This window comes from Pangasianodon hypophthalmus, chromosome 4 (assembly GCF_027358585.1).
Source record: "Pangasianodon hypophthalmus isolate fPanHyp1 chromosome 4, fPanHyp1.pri, whole genome shotgun sequence".
NCBI classification, from domain to species: Eukaryota; Metazoa; Chordata; class Actinopteri; order Siluriformes; family Pangasiidae; genus Pangasianodon; species Pangasianodon hypophthalmus.
In genome coordinates this window covers 1,007,939-1,025,586 of record NC_069713.1, presented here as the reverse complement: position 1 = coordinate 1,025,586, position 17,648 = coordinate 1,007,939, and the positions used below count along the sequence as shown (strand labels likewise).

General features: G+C 43.4%; 1 long non-coding RNA gene across 1 annotated transcript; it reads left to right on the top strand.

The window, feature by feature from the left end:
* Nucleotides 1-444: 444 nt before the first annotated feature.
* On the top strand, nucleotides 445-10,907 carry LOC128318181 (uncharacterized). The gene is made up of 7 exons (XR_008301651.1): nucleotides 445-549; nucleotides 5,290-5,396; nucleotides 5,948-6,010; nucleotides 6,431-6,549; nucleotides 7,070-9,910; nucleotides 10,361-10,477; nucleotides 10,633-10,907. It is a non-coding gene; the product is annotated as an uncharacterized LOC128318181 (long non-coding RNA).
* The last annotated feature ends 6,741 nt before the right edge of the window (nucleotides 10,908-17,648 follow it).

Sequence of the window (17,648 nt, the reverse complement as noted above, 5' to 3'; positions counted from 1 at the left end):
TAGCGGGGGACCCCAAAAAGCACTCAGCATAGCGGGGGACCCCAAAAAGCACTCAGCATAGCGGGGGACCTCAGCATAGCGGGGGACCCCAAAAAGCACTCAGCATAGCGGGGGACCTCAGCAAATCACACAAATGCACAAGCCACTTTCACTACTGCTGCTCTCTCGTTTGCATTAAAATGTAAATATCTACACACTCACATGTGCCGTGAATGTCTATAGTGCACATATTTTATTTTATTTTACTTTTTTAATCATTTGTCTTGTTATGTTGGTTTCTCACACCATGGTTCTGAGGGAAACGAAATTTCAATCCTCTGTGTGTCCTGTACATATAGCAGAATTGACAATAAAGTTGACTTTGACTTTAAAACAGACTGAGAAAAAACGCAACTTTAAAAACACCTGTAAAAGACTGATGCAGGCTGTTACAGCTCACTAGCTGTGAGAGTGAAGTGCGCATGCGTGAATCGAATATGAAAGTGTAAAAGGTGAAGCTTCAGCGGCACGGAGCGGAGTGGAGCAAACTGAGTTTTCAACCTTCACACGGTGAGTTAATTGCAGATATTATAACACACAAATGTTATATAAATATTACAGTTTAAGCGACTGAGATGAGTTTATGTGTTAATACAGAGCTGCACTTTTAATAAACTCGTCATGAAGAGTTTCTGTAAAATGGCCGCCGTGGAAAATAAATAAATAAATAAATAAATAAAACACCTGACAGTAAATAGTTCTGTAAATAGTTGTACAGAAATACCGGATTGTTATTTTGAGTAGTGTTTAGTGTTTTTATTGTTTTTGCTAATAAACGCCAAACAGTGGTGTATTTACTAGAGAAAATAGCGTTAATGTAGTGAGCTTGCTGTCTCAGGATAAACAACAGAAAGGCTCCTGACACTGCGAGTAATCTCACTGCTCCTCCTGAAAGCACGGTTAATGAAGCCGCACGTAAAAAGCAGCTTAACTTTCTACACAACGATCATTTTAATTAAATAAGTCACAAAACGAACAACAGCAATTGACAGTATCTATCAGTATACAGGCTAAAAGATTTATATAAATATGTGTGTGTATATATATACTTTTTAGAGTCATATATATATATATATATGAGACTCTAAAAAGTTTTAAGCCAGATAAAAATAAATTTACAAAAAAACCTTTTTTAAGAAACTATATTATTATTATTATTATTATTATTATTATTATTATTGTCTCTTTAAACTTCAATCGATATTGCCATTTTTTAGCCTGTATACTCACAGATACTATGAATTGTTGTGTGTTTGTTTTGTTACTGATCTATTTAAAATAATCGTTTTGTAGAAAGTTAAGGTGCTTTGGCTGTGTAGGAGCTGTGTGTGTGTGTGGTGTGTGTGTGTGTGTGTCTGTGGTGTGTGTGTGTGTGTGTGTGTGTGCGCTTCAGCGCTTTCAGGAAGAACAGCTGGTTCTTCACTTCCGGTTTTATTGCTGCTTTATTTTTGTGGTTTTGTTGTGAAAAAAGGCCACATTTATAAATTGATGTCTTTTTTATCTCTCAGACATTCTCCAGATGAGAGTGAAGCTACACTCTTTAAAAGCTTGCTTGATGGAGGAAATAATTTAATTTTCATCTTGGGAGAGTAAAAAAAAAAAAGTAAACAGCACTGGAATGATCTCATCACTCAGATTAAACAATTAGACTCAAAATCCGCAACTAAGCCTTCATCTGAACTTTTTACAGAAAGAACAAGGCTGCAAACTGAGACTGAGCGAATAACAACTGAACAAACGGAACGACTTCTTCAGTCTCGTTCTAAATTGTATTAGCGTTCAAATTCTCACACACATCACCTTCTAATATAATAACATACATCTGTAAGGATGATGGTAAAGTCACAAAGGATGAATTAGAAATGAATTCAGTTTTTAAAACAATTCTATACTTCCTTATATTCGTCTGAAATTGAGCACGACCCATCCGAACTTGATTTTTTTCCCCCCAAATTCTTGTAGATGATGAAGCAGAACCAGAGAAGCCCCTAAACCTAGAAGAACTTAATTTGGCTCTTTTAAATATGCAAAACTCAAAAACCCCAGACCCTGATGGTTTCACAGTAGAATTTTTAAAAATGTTCAAGGAAAAACTAAAACCTCTTTTACTGGCAGTATGTGAGGAATCATTTCTTGTAGACCATCTTCCACATACATTTTATCAAGCAGCAGTTTCAGTGCTACTTAAGAAAGGGAAAGATCTCCTTAACTGTGGATTGTTTTGGCCTGTGTCAAATTATAATATCTCTAGATGCTGAAAAAGCTTTTGATAGAGAGAAGTGGATCTTTTCAGCTGTTTAAAGAAATTCGGTTTGGGCCCAAAGTTCTTATCATGGGTAAAATTTCTGTATGCTTTTCCCTCCTCATCTGTCATCACTAATAATATTAGTTCACAATTTCTTCCATTACACAGGGGAACTAGACAGGGAGGCCCCATGTGTCCCCACTTTTCACAGTAGCGATTGAACCTTTAGCTGTTTTGCTGAGATCAACATCAGTTATTCAGGGAATTATTAGAGGGACAGAGAGCGTAAATTATCATTATACGCAGATGACCTGCTCCTGTATATCTCAGATCCACATAATTCTCTTCCTCATGTTGTGGCTGTATTTGAGCGTTTCAGCACTATGTCAGGATATAATGTCAGTCTTTCCAAGAGTGAGCTATTTCCTATAAATCAAGCTGCAAAACTATCTTCCTTTTCTGCTTATCTATTTAAATTAGCCCCAGACAGTGTCACATATCTTGGTGTGGTTGTAGCAAGAAATATTTCTGAGTTATTTATTGTAAGGAAATTAGCTGTTTAGGTTAATCTGATGTATTCTCCACCAATATATGTAGGAGATTAACAGATCAGCTGAGAAGGGGAAATTTGTAAACTTGATATTTTAATAGCTGATCAACTATTCGTCCAGCGATAAGTTGAATTGAGTGTATTTATTAATTGTGTATGGTATATTACCTCCGTGGCCACCGGCAATAATATCCTAAATATAGTGAAACACTACATTAAGAGCACAGTAACAAGATCGGCAGTTTAAGGCAATAAATTTGAAGCACAGAGACACAAGACACTGGCCTTTAAAAATCAGACGAGACTTTATTACTATTCTAACAACACAGAAACTAATCTAACACACACACACACACACACGTAAACAGGGGTGAAAATGGCTTTGAAAAGAGAGTGAATGAAAGTCCGAGTTTCTAGCAGTTTCTCAGACCATGACCTGAACGAACCATCAACTTAGTTTAATTTAACATTTGCTTCGTTTAGAAGGGCTTTAAACTTGTATTAAATGCACCAGTTCAGCAAGAATCTGGAGGTACTATACTAGCGTTTTGCCAGGGATTCCCTCGTTGCGTTGCTGTTTGGAAGGATTTTCCGGTGATGTTGATTGGTCGGCGGTCTGGTTGGCCTTATGTAGCGTCTCGAAAGACCAATGGGGCTGATAAACAGAGTGAGTCGTGAACCCGGCAGAGTCTCGTAGGCGGGTTGCAAAACTTTGATGAGTGGTTCACAACGGTGTGAAGGCGAGAGTTGGAGGCTTTGCAGGAACCAGTCTGGATGCGGAGTCTCGGAGCAAGCATGATCTCCTCGTGATGACGAGGGGCGAGAACTTCTTAAGCTCTTGGTTGATGAGACTTCCTTCAGATGTGGATGGAGACTCTCTTGAGCTGTTAGTTGAAGAGAACTCCTTGATGATGTTGGTAGAGGCTCCCTGAAGATGTTGATGGACTCTCTTACAGATGTGTTGGATGAGACCCTTGCAAAGATGTGTTGGATGAGACTCAGAGTTTCCTTTGTGTCAGGGGGTTTTAACCCTTTCCAGTTGGGCTGACCCCAAAGTGTTTGCTCCAATCAGCAGGATCTTGGGGCAGGGTGTAAACTGTATCCTCCTCCTCTGACACTAATTAACATTCTGGTCTCTGAGTTATGTGCTTTGCAAACTTTGCATAAGGTTAAGTTAGAACTTTGGTAAGGAATTTGGTAACATGCATGTAATACATCATACTCAACTTCACGTTATACCAACCCTTAGGAAATTCAATAGTGATCACACACATACCAGACATGACATACCTGCTGTTATTGATACACAAACGAACACTATGATTCCTGGTAAATGATCAAAAAGCATCATAATGACCTGGTGGCTATAAGCATGACACACATACAGAATGACATTAAAAGAGGCAAGTTTTCAAACCATGGTGCATCATCTTAAAAGTCATTTTCCTTACAGGAGATGTAAAGTAGCCTTATGTAGTCTATTAAAGCTGGGTTCTGTGGAATGTGTGAAGGGTGGTGAACTTTGTGTTCCTGGGGAGAGGAGGGTCCTTGGGTGAGCAATCAGCAGGTTAATCAAGCAGTAATTAACTTGGGAAAAATAGTCCAGTTATTTCCTGTCAGCACGGCTCAGAGAGGTACTATCTTCAGTTTGTACATAAAACCTGCATCATTATTGTCCACTCCTAATAATGCACAGAGACTCTTGGCAACTAGATCTTAAAATTTGCGTGACTGACAAGGAGTGGCATGAGGCTAAATATAGGTTTCATGGGTCTTCTATTTATGCCAGACACAGTCTCTTGCAATTTGAAGTGGTACACAGACTTCATTTATCTAAGGCCAGGTTGGCAAATATATTCTCCTCGTATTGACACCACTCAAGATGCATTCAATCCCCTGCTACACTTGCCCGTATGTTTTGGGTTTGTCTCAGGCAATTTGCTTTCTGGTCACTGATTTTTGAGTCTTATTCTAAGATTTAGTAAAAATGTTAGTCCAAACCCTCTAAAAGCCATCTTTGGTATTGTCAGTGAAAAGACCACTCTTTCAAACAGTGATATCAACCGCTATGCATCTTTTATTCTCTGCTGGTGAGGCAGTTGATTCTGCTCAGATGGAAACAGGCTTCCCCTCTTTCCTTTAAACAGTGGGCTAGAAAAGTACTACAATTCTTAAGTCTGGAAAAATAAGACTAACAAAGAATGTGTCACTGAGATCTGTTTCTTCCACTGTATGTACATGCTCCTTTTGACTCTGTTTGACTCTTTTGACCCTTTGGAAAAGCATTGCTTGGCAAAATGATTCTGCCCTTTACATTTGGCACAGACTTTGCCGTAGGCTGGGCACTGCTTTGGTGGGTGTTTTCTGCCACATCTCTTACAGTTAAACAGTTCTTTCTCCTTTTGTTGTTTCACTTTACTCATTCCACATCTCTGCATCTTCTCTGTTACTGCAGCTACAGCTGAACTGTCACTTCCACTCGTCTTTGTGGTTTCATAAAAAGTTTTAACATGCTGAAGAGCAATCTCACTGGCATGACATATCCGCACAGCTTCATTCAAGGTAAGCTCTGTCTCTCTCAAGAGCCTCTCCCTCACTTTTTTATCATTGATGCCAAACACAATTTGGTCATGAATCATTGAATCTTGCAATTGTCCGAAATTGCATGTGCTTGCTTTCAACTTTAAATCTATTAAGAAACTGTTGCTGCAGACGAGAACAAAAAACATACCTTTCAAAAGTCTCATTTTCTTTCAGTGTGAGTCAAACTTCTCAATTACCACGTCGTATTTGCCTTTTTCTTCGGCCTGTTCAAACACGAGCGTGTTAAACACCTCTATAGATTGAGGTCCCGCGACGGTGAGTAGCAGTGCAATTTTACGTGCATCCGACGCTTCATCAAGGCCCACTGCTTGCAGGTAGAGCGTAAATCTTTGTTTAAATGTTCTCCATTCACAATCAATATTCCCCGTCCAGTTCACAGCGTCAGGCGGTTTAACACTATCCATGACCACTCTGGGTGGTGGTGATCACCACTCCTGGTACCATGTAATGTTTCTTGATCCAATAAAGAAACAGTGTTGTAACAAACTTATTTTTATTCTATTTTTCAGGACAGGAATAGAAGCCACCACACCACAGCTTGACTTCTGCTTCGTAAGCCACACACCCCACTGGTAAGTGTAACACTACTGACACCTAGTGGTTAGTTTAAGAACTTGCAAATACAAATACATTCTATCACTACACTCCGCTGTTAGAGCGTGTAGAGGTTTATAAGTCTGATAATATAATATAATCAGCGATAATTAATCCAGAGCTGTTCTTGTTGTTAATGATGAGCTAACATTTTATCTAGTCTCAGTCTGGTGCACTGGTCTTTAGAGAGACAGTTTAGTAGGTAACAACAGGAGGAAATGACTTAAAATGTCAAAATGATATAAATACAGTTGTATAGATTTAGTGTGTAGTGTACTTCTGTCATGATCTACTGTTAATAACATCTGTAACAACATGGATAACACAACACTCATTATTACATATTATACACTGTGTGTGTGTGTGTGTGTGTGTGTGTGTGTGTGTGTTTGAGACAGAGAGAGCGCTACCATGGTGGGCGATTATCCTGATAGTGTTTGGGCTGCTGCTTGTTGTTGTGCTGCTTGTGATAATCTGGTACCAGAGGAAACAAGTTCATTGCTGCCAAAGAGATGAAGTAAGTACCAGCGACATGCAGCTCCGTGACATCAGAGATCACATGACTGTGTGCTGTAACCAGAATAAAATCCACAGCACATCACCCTGATTAGACGCCACTCAGTCACTGCATGCACACTTCCACAAAATAAATAGAATTATCACCTATAAATTACACTTTTACTGTCAGAATAGTTCCACGTTTAATTCAGTAATCTCACATGATCACTGAGAGAGAACAGTTAACTGTTTAAACATCAGATTATTAATAGTTTTAAATATTTATCTGAACACTCAGCATTACATACGATGCTCTGACTCTTTAAAACTGAATTCCTCCAGTCTCACTCTGAGAAGCAAATCCTCTACAGTCTCTTTATAAATAAAGACTTTCAACTGAATTCATCTTAATTTTATTCCTCAGCCTTTCAGGAGATGTGATGAATTTATTGAGTGTAGGTTTTGAAGTTGGTGATTAGTATTTAATACTGTGCGCTTTAATGACTTTTTATACGTTTCATCTCTATTATCTTGTACAGAGGAGCAGCAGTGGAGCAGGAAGACATCAGAGCTGGAATGGTACCTCAGCAACGACTAACCTACGAGAGAACCAAATGATGATGGAGCAGGAGGAGAACCGAATGATGTTGGAGCAGGAGGAGAACCGAATGATGTTGGAGCAAGAGGAGAACCGAATGATGCTGGAGCAGGGGGAGAACCTGAAGCTCAAACATAAGAATGGAGTAACAGAGGGAAGAGACTTATAACTTCATACAGCATGTTTGGATTATTTTCTGTTTTGCATCGTTGTTTCTGCTCTGACTTTCTTCAGAAGTGCTCAGGTTTGTGAACCCTGCAAGCTCATGTTTTTCCCACCTGTCTGTTGTGATTCCTCTCCCTGTGAGCTGCTCCATGTCAGTCTGAGCTGCTCAGTAACTTTCCCACTAGCTGGGACTGATCAGTGTTTACTGGGTGTGTCCTCATACACACGTGTTCACTAGCTGGGACTGATCAGTGTTTACTGGGTGTGTCCTCACACACACGTGTGAGTCTAGGAATTGGTGGTACAGCCGGTGGTGTCATAGAGGAGATCCACATCTGCTCCCTGCAGACTCTCCACTGGTGTCCCACAAGGCTCAGTACTTGATCCTCTCCTGTTCTCCCTCTATACTCAATCTCTTGGTGTGGTCATATCCTCACATGGGTTTTCATACCACTGCTACTGCCACTCAACTCCTCCTCTCCTTCCCTCCCTCAGACAAACAAATGCAGAAAAACACAAATAAACTTGTATGTTTTTATTTTGGGAAATAATTTTTGCTGGGGCTTTTTACTAGGAACATCAGAAAATATTTAAAACATTTATCCTTTTATTTAATGTTATACTTTACTCTGTCTTTATTCAAATGTAGATTAAGTCTGCAGCTGCTTCATTATTGCATCTGTAAAAGAAGCAGAAGACCTCCACTGTGGTTTCAGCACTGGCACTTTGGACCTGCTGAGTTTTATTAAAGCCAACACAAGATTTCAGACTGTGATGTTATTTCACCTGTGCTGTGAGATCACATCTGATATAAACCCAGACTGGCCAGATTTCACTCAGTTCAATTTTATTTATATAGTGATTTTTAACGATGGACATTGTGCTAAAGCAGCTTTACAGAAATGCAGGTCTGGTTTTAGATCCTTAATGAACAAGCCAGAGGAGACAGTGGTGAAGGAAAACCCCCTGAGACAACATGAGGAAGAAACCTTGAGAGGAACCAGACTCTAAAAGTAAGCCATCCTCTGTTGGGAGACAGATGATCTGATCAGTGATCAGCACATTCACTGGTAAAACCTCGGGTCCAGGGGCAGGGCTAGTGCACAGGAAGAGTGTTGAAGTGGAATTGTGCATCTACACTGGGACAGAGTCACTCTGAAACAGCACAGCTTTAAAACACCAGCAGCTGGTTGCAGCTGTAGACCATAAGCTCCATCACAGCTTAGTGTGAACGTAAACGACTGCTACGTTTGAGTTCACCAACTACTAAAAAAATTACAGTCCCAGCAAGTACAGTAGCATACCTAAAAACTTACACCTGCCCGCTAGTAATGCAGCGTCTGCCCTAAACAAAACTACTCACTAACTCTGTTCAGTGTAAAAAGCGCAGGTTTACTGACTATACATACAGTGTTTTATTTTGTAAGGAGTGTAATGATGTCTTTATGGGGAGATATTTTTGTGCTCTCTGATCACCAGTCATGGCCATCTCACTGAAACACACTATAATCGTAACGGATGAGAGGATAAACAACAAACAGACTATTTTTATAATCAGGAGCCGTAACGAGCTCTGAAGTGACAACGCAAAATATCACGGGTCAGATTGGAGTTTATTGGTAAGGAACATCAAAAACCCTGCTTTCGCTTGGAGATCACGAGTTTAAGTCCGCACAATGCCACAGCCATTCGTGGCCAAGAGTACAAGAGGGCTAAACTGGCTGTGCTCTCTGGGTGCAAATAATAAGCCATAAAGAAAGAGAATATTTATATGGAACAAGAAGTGATGAAGAAGTGATATTAATATCTGAAAGGAATAAACTGTATGACTGGCAGCTGAAGTCACTGGAGTCTGAACCACACAGATCATTACACATCAGGAGTAACGGTACCGACGCGCACCACGCAGGACTATACGGGAGTAACGGTACCGACGCGCACCACGCGGGACTATACGGGAGTAACGGTACCGACGCACACCACGCAGGACTATACAGGAGTAACGGTACCGATGCGCACCACGCAGGACTATACAGGAGTAAGGGTACCGACGTGCACCACGCGGGACTATACGGCAATAACGGTACCGACGCGCACCACACGGGACTATAGAGGTGTAAGGGTACCGACACGGAACACGCGGGACTATACGGGAGTAAGGGTACCGACGCACACCACGGGGGACTATACGGGAGTAAGGGTACCGACACACACCACGCAGGACTATACGGGAGTAACGGTACCGACGCGCACCACGCGGGACTATACCGGAGTAAGGGTACCGACGCGCACCACGCAGGACTATACAGGAGTAACGGTACCGACACACACTCTTGCTGCAGGACTATACGGGAGTAACGGTACCGACACACACCACGCGGGACTATACGGGAGTAAGGGTACCGACGCGCACCACGCGGGACTATACGGGAATAACGGTACCGACACACACCACGCAGGACTGTACAGGAGTAAGGGTATACACTATACACTATACAATGACACGCTCTCTCACGTGCATTCAGCCCAAACCACTGGCCTGCTTCAAGGGCGACTGCACTGTCTGGATGTAGGAGACTGCTACAGGTGGAAGATTGCTTCAGGTGTCATCATGCAGGTGTGCGTTTGCAAAGTTTTATAAACCTGATTTTATTTTTGCGTGCATGCAGTTTTCTGGGCTTTGTGCATATGCACACTTTCACCCTGGCATCCACACAAAGTTTTAGAAATGAGGCCCCAGATCCTGTAAATTTATTATTGACATCATTAAAGGAACCAATAATCTGCAAATTCTCTTTGTTGCCGAATTATTAACTTACGGAAAGGGTCACTGAATGAATCTGAACAAGTCATTTTGGTGAAAGGAATCAAAAGATTCAGAGGTTTAGGATTGTAGGGGTTTGTTGCTGAATTATTTTCTATTTTGCATCGTTGTGTATCGCTGTAGTTTAGGACTGTGGGGGTTTGTTGCTGAATTATTTTCTATTTTGCGTCGTCGTGTATCGCTGTAGTTTAGGATTGTGGGGGTTTTGTTGCTGGTTGAAGTTCTGGTTGCTTTTGACTGCAGGTTCAGCAGCAGGTTCTTGTTCGGCAGATGTTTGTTTTGTCTCCTTTGCTCTGAAGTTTGAAGAAAACACAAAGAGAAGGGAAATAGGACATTACTCCATTGTCACCTGAAGAACAGGTAAGCAGTTGTGATTTTAGTAGCACCTCGGTGTGTTGTTGGATTTAAACTGGATTTTTAAATGAACGCTGATCTGTCTACATGTAAATTAGGTTTAATGTCATGTTAACTAATATTAACTAACATATTCACTAACGTACAGTATTGATCCACAGGAGCAAGAGACACAGTCTCGCACTGATACTTTTCAAGCAGCGCCGCCGGTGTCCTGTGCATCATTCCAGGTAACATCTATTGCATTTCAGCCCACATTAAGAACTGCTAACTCTACTCAAAACATGCTAACCCTAGCTAACTAGCACCAGTAATTCATCTTGCAAATAATAAGGTGAACTAAAACTGAAACTGGACAAGATGTGGGTTTGTTTGTCTTTAATTATCCTTAATTCATTCCTCATTATCTCCATCACTTACCGCTGTCCTGTTTCCTCTTTTCCTGCTCTTCTTGTTTTCTCTTGTGCTTCTGGCTGCCAGATAGGTAAAGTATGTCCTCTTCATCTTCAGGAATTAAAGCTCGTGCGACTCGAGTGTGAAGGGGTGGCGCAGAAGCATAAACAAGTCAAAAACGAGACAGCGCCCCTAAAGGGGGTTGCTGAGATGTTGCTGCGCATTATTTTAAGATGAAAATTTCTGATGATTTAAAAGATCAGCCCTCAGGGGCCTCTCAGAATGTGGGGCAGCAGGTAATTGCTGGCCTTGCCTGCTCTGTAGATACGCCTCTGCGTGCATGGATATTGCTACATAACAACACTGCAACTATTTTGTTTACTTTATTACGGTAACTAGATCAGAAAATATGTATAAACCCAGATAGCAAACTGACATAGAAGCAACACAGAATCGATGTCTCTCTCTCGCGGCATGGAAACAGCGTTGATCTGTGACGTTGATCCAACATCTTTTTGCTTATCGAAGTCGTGTTGAACCAGCGTCGTACACGCCACTCAAAACAAACGCAGAAGCGATGTCATTGGTTTGCTTAATGTACACTGAAACGACTTCACACAATCAATGCATTTTCTACTTGTTTTTAAACTCGCAAATACTCAAATAAATAGATAAATCAGCCGATATATATATAATAATTTTTTAAACACACATCACATTCCGTTACTCACTGTTTTACAAATACATCTTTAGAATAAACTTTCTGCAGTATATAAATCTTAAGACTAAATAGCCAAATATAGAAAAATGCCTTCACACCCATGCATTCACAAATAGATTAATAAAAATAAATTATACGCTAATATCACTAGTCTCAAAGTTACAAATTAAAAGAGATAGTTTACCCCAAAATGAAACTTGTCATAATATACACACTCTTATTTTGTTCCAAACCTGTCTGACTTTTATAAGGAGATGTAAGGCAGAACGTTAAGAGCCTCAGTCACCATTCACTATCACTGCATCTTTCTTCTATAAAATACATGAAAGGTGAGGAATGGTGTTCCACAAAAGAAACACATACAGGTGTGGAACAACATTAGTGTCAGTAGATCACAGGATTTTTAAACTATACCTTACACAGTAAACACTTTATAAATAAATGTTACCCTTGAAAACAGAGCACAGAGAAATATAGTAGATAAATTATTTTCCTTTGCAGTTAACATTTATTTCTGAAGTAAGGCAAGTTCTTTGCTCTTGCAGTATTCAGTTGGTCCCTTTATGTTTCTATACACCTGAAGAGAACTTGGTGGTAGTCAGCCATCTACACAATGCAGAGAGAAGTCTGGTGTGGTGTAGACAGGACTGGAATAGACGTCTATCCACGCTGACACGTTAAGGCCAACATCTGTAAGTTCTCGATGTCTTTAACTGGGGCTCCCAGAAAACCTGCAATAAAAATCCTCCAGTTCAGAAACAGTGAAACCGATTCCAGAGCATCTCATCTTGTAGCAGGAGCGTTCCCATAACTGCACCTCTATGATACCTTGGAGGGTTGGGCCCTTGAGTGGCACTCCCTCTCCATTACTTGTTTCTTCTGTCCACATGTCAGCCTCCTCTGTGCTCATTTGCCCCCGCCCTTCATCGGCTGTTCCAATCAGGACCCTGTCCAGAATCTCATCTGAACCATCACCCCCTGTTTCCTCTTCACCCTCCAATTCAATGCCTGCCTCACTTACACTATATTACCAAAAGTATTCGCTCACCTGCCTTGACTCACATATGAACTTAAGTGCCATCCCATTCCTAACCCATAAGGTTCAATATGATGTCGGTCCACCTTTTGCAGCTATTACAGCTTCAACTCTTCTGGGAAGGCTGTCCACAAGGTTGAGGAGTGTGTTTATAGGAATTTTTGACCATTCTTCCAAAAGCGCATTGGTGAGGTCACACACTGATGTTGGTCGAGAAGGCCTGGCTCTCAGTCTCCACTCTAATTCATCCCAAAGGTGTTCTATCGGGTTCAGGTCAGGACTCTGTGCAGGCCAGTCAAGTTCATCCACACCAGACTCTGTCATCCATGTCTTTATGGACCTTGCTTTGTGCACTGGTGCACAGTCATGTTGGAAGAGGAAGGGGCCCGCTCCAAACTGTTCCCACAAGGTTGGGAGCATGGAATTGTCCAAAATGTTTTGGTATCCTGAAGCATTCAAAGTTCCTTTCACTGGAACTAAGGGGCCAAGCCCAACTCCTGAAAAACAACCCCACACCATAATTCCTCCTCCACCAGAGTTCACACTCGGCACAGTGCAGTCCGAAATGTACCGTTCTCCTGGCAACCTCCACACCCAGACTCGTCCATCAGATTGCCAGATGGAAAAGCGTGATTCATCATTCCAGAGAACGCGTCTCCACTGCTCTAGAGTCCAGTGGCGGCGTGCTTTACACCACTGCATCCGACGCTTTGCATTGCACTTGTTGATGTGTGGCTTGGATGCAGCTGCTCGGCCATGGAAACCCATTCCATGAAGCTCTCTGCGTACTGTACTTGGGCTAATCTGAAGGTCACATGAAGTTTGGAGCTCTGTAGCAATTGACTGTGAAGAAAGTCGACGACCTCTTTGCACTATGCGCTTCAGCATCCGCTGACCCCTCTCCGTCAGTTTACGTGGCCTACCACTTCGTGGCTGAGTTGCTGTTGTTCCCAAACTCTTCCATTTTGTTATGATAAAGCTGACAGTTGACTGTGGAATATTTAGGAGCGAGGAAATTTCACGACTGGATTTGTTGCACAGGTGGCATCCTATGACAGTTCCACGCTGGAATTCACTGAGCTCCTGAGAGCGGCCCATTCTTTCACAAATGTTTGTAAAAACAGTCTGCACGCCTAAGTGCTTGATTTTATACACCTGTGGCCAGGCCAAGTGATTAGGACACCTGATTCTGATCATTTGGATGGGTGACCGAATACTTTTGGTAATATAGTGTATCTCACCATCTGACTTACCCCCTCTACAATCACGGGTGATTAGGGTGTGGTGTGGGTTTTAGTGATGCCAGCACACTTGCATAGCTCCTTCACAATTGCACTTTCAAAATAGCGCCCTTGAGTGTGTACCCTTGCACGGATCCCAAAATAGCAGAAGAAATTCCTCCACAAGACCCTGGCTACTGTGCCTGCCTTATGGTCTCTGGAGGGGTAGGCCTGTGCGTAGCAAGAAAAGTGATCCATAACAATGAGCACATTCTCCATACCACCCTTGGACTTCTCCAGCATTAAGAAGTCCACACAGACCAGCTCCATGGGGGCACTGGTGTGGACACTGACAAGGGGGCCCTGACGTTGGCTGTGGGAGTTTTTCTAAGGCAGCACCTCTCACACTGTTCGCACCAAGCCTTGATCTCCTGGAACATTCTTGGCCAGTAGTGTCTGTAGTGTCCTCTCAAATACCAGATGTCCTGAGTCATTGTGAAGGGCTGTTTTGATGGTTTCACGCAGCTTTTGGGACCGATGACTCTGTCTTCCTTCTGCCCCGCTCGAAGCGCCTGTGTGGTCATAGCAGGCAATGCCTCCATCCCCACATCCACATACACCTCACTGGGCTCCAGTGGCCGACCGCTTTCAGGCTCCTCCGTAACAGCTGCGTCCTCGCCTGAGACCTCCTCAGGCTCCTGGGTGGTTTGTGCCTCCTCATGTCTCGGTCCTCGAGTCCTCAACTGCTGCGGGCAGGACTGCAGGGTCCCCGCCACCTCCTGATTGGACATATGCGAGAGGGCGTCAGCGTTGGAGTTATCCTGTCCCCTCTGATACTGGATGTCAAAGTCAAATATGGACAAATGAGAAACCCATCGTTGACCTGTGGCGTCGAGTTTGGCTGAGATCATTACATATTTCAGAGGGTCATTGTCTGTCAGAACAGAGAACTTGCGTCCGTAGAGGTGGTCATGGAACTTATCCATCACGGCCCACTTGAGAGCAAGGAACTTAAGCTTGTGTGCCGGATACCTCATTTCAGGTGGGCTCAGGCCTCTGCTCGCATACGCAATAACCCATTCCACCCCATCTTGGACCTGTACTAGCACAGCACCAAGCCCCATTCCTGAGGCATCGGTCTGCAGCAGAAAGGGCTGACTGTAGTCTGGAACAACGAAGGTAGGTACAGCGCTGAACTCTTTCCCCAGCACTTTCAGGTCGATGTGCAGGACACCATGGTAGGGCACGGTCTGACCTGCTGCACCCTCTGTTGGTATTTTAGAAGACTGTAGCTTCTGCTTCTGTAGAACTGGGTGGCTCTGCCAGTAGTTGTGCGTTATACTGGTGATCTGCGAGCCGGAGTCAATGAGAGCCTTGCATGCCTTGCCATTGACTTCCACTTCCCCTTCATTCCTGGGACCCACTAGGGGTGTTTCCCCTCCTTCAGTGCGAACCCTCTTGACGGGTGGGTGGGGCCCTTGCTGTGTATCCATGGATGCCCCAGCTGCCATGGGCACTAAGCGTTTAAATGTCGCACAGAGTACGTGCGCCCATCAGCAGGGGTCTTAGGCTGCTGGGCTTCAGCTAGGCTCGGATCTGGAAGCACTGCTCAGCACACTCTGGCTGTGTGGCCTGGCTCTCCACACCGGTAACAGGCAAAGCTTGGACTCTGGCTTGCTTTTCCCTTTGCTGGCTGGACAGCTAATGGGGAGGCAAGGGGTGGAGAGGCCATTCTCAATTCTAGTTGGGACAGCTTAGCCATTTGTTCTTCCTGAATGAGAGCTAACTTCTTAACCATTTCTGTCAACTCTGATATTTCAGATGTGTGCTTTGGCCTATCCATTTTGGTGTTTCCACCCCCTCCTGATGTTACGTGCACCTGAGCATATGTTTTCTTTGCTTTACTCTGCATCTGAAACTTCTTAGTTTCTCTAGCGAGATTTCGGAGCTCTGTCTGCAGCTCTCTGAAGCTCAAGAGCCTGGGCGCCATTGTTGTGTACACCTCCTTGTCGGTAAGGCCCCTCATGAACTGCCGGGTTAGTTTGCTATCTCGATCCAGAAAGGGCTTACCTCCTAGTTGCTTCTCCTCTACTGTCCGCAACTTTGCCTCCAGTGCTGTAGCATAAGAACAGGCAGACTCCCCTGAATTCTGGCTCTGCTCATAGAAGTCAGCCAGAGGGTCTAGGGAGCCTCGTGTGTCGCTGTATTCGGCTCTCAGTTCCTCGAATGCTTTCTCAGGGGTCTGATCATGGGGAGGTAGGTTAAGGTGGCTTCACCACCCAGGTGTCACACAACAGTGGAGAAGCGAAGGTGCACTGGGAGCTCTATTGCCTCCAAGAGGTACTGCAAGTCACGAATCCAGTCTTCCACCAGTATCCTACAGTCTGGATTTCCCATGAAGACTTGAACATTTTTCACCTGATGAGTTTGCATGAAACCACCATGGGCTGCCATGGGAAGGCACTGGTTGGCGACTGCTCGAGCAGGAGGCCTGAACTTTGTCACATGTGGGTGGGCCGATTGGCTGGCAGATGTAGGTGGAGGGGCAGTTTGAGAGAGAGCATCAACATGCACGTTGAGGTGGGAAGGGGGAATTGGGGTTTGTTGAAGAAACAGTTCAAGAGGAGCATCAGCGGCTGCCTGGTCTAACACTACCTGAGGGCTGTACAGGGTTATGCTGGGAACCCATGCATTAGCAGATGGGGCAACGGGGTGGTAGCTGGCATCTCAACGAAAATATGATGTGTAGAGCTTTGCCAAGGCGTGGCTCCTGAGGGCCCATGGCCACTGCGTTTGCAAACAGAGGCCTCTACCCACCTATCTACCTGGCCACCTGGTGTTGCATCTGGGCTGTTGTTGAAGCAGAGTGGCGGTACCTGCCCTGAGGCCCCAGTGCCTGGCAGCCTTGATGCATGGGCTGGCGTCACGTACTGGTCAGCATGGAGCGAGTTCGTAGGGGGTGGTGGAGTATGTCGTTCTAAGGGCAATGGTGGGTCATTTGTGGCATGTTCAGCTGGCGGTAGGAGACTGGATGTGTTGGAAAATGAGCACTGCAAGTTTTGAGTTGAGTTTGCATAGGTCTGTGACATTGGAGAATGTAAATGCATATTTACTATGTGCAAGCAGGTTAAATGGCAGTGTAATTGCATTGTATCTAGATGTCGAATCTATGTAAATTGTTCTAATCTCGTAGAAATAAAAAGGTTCTAAAGTAAGCTATATATTTCAGTGAGATTAGCCCAGCGAAATATACAACCAGTTTATCACAAAAACTTATAAACTCATAAACTAAATTGGCTTGTCAATTTACACCTAAATGTCTATTGTAGCATCTCACTGAATATCAAGTAGATGCACAGTAATCTCAGAAAAATTACATAAGTCTGAATAGGCAAAAAAACAAAAAGAAAAAATTTTCTCTCTTATCAATAAACCATCAAATATGTTTTGCATAACAGAAAATCACTCAAATTGAAACAGCAAAACAGTTCAGATTCCCAGCAAACTGTAAAGGATACAGCGGTGATGGCAATGTGTCCCCAAAATCACCAGTTTGGTTAAGAATTTCAGTTTGCCTATTATATAGAGTTCAGCATTCAAACCACTGGCTGTAGAATTCTCTTCCTCTGCGGTCTAGCGGTGCCACGATCCGGGTCACGGCACCAAAGATGTAGCCCTCTCTATCTCTCTCTGCATGCTAACTGGCCTCTAGCACCGCCGCTGCTACTCTGCGCTGTGTTGTGTTCGTGGGTGGTGGTAGAGAGGAGACGCGGACACAGAGGGGTTCGGGATCGTGGCTTGACGGTT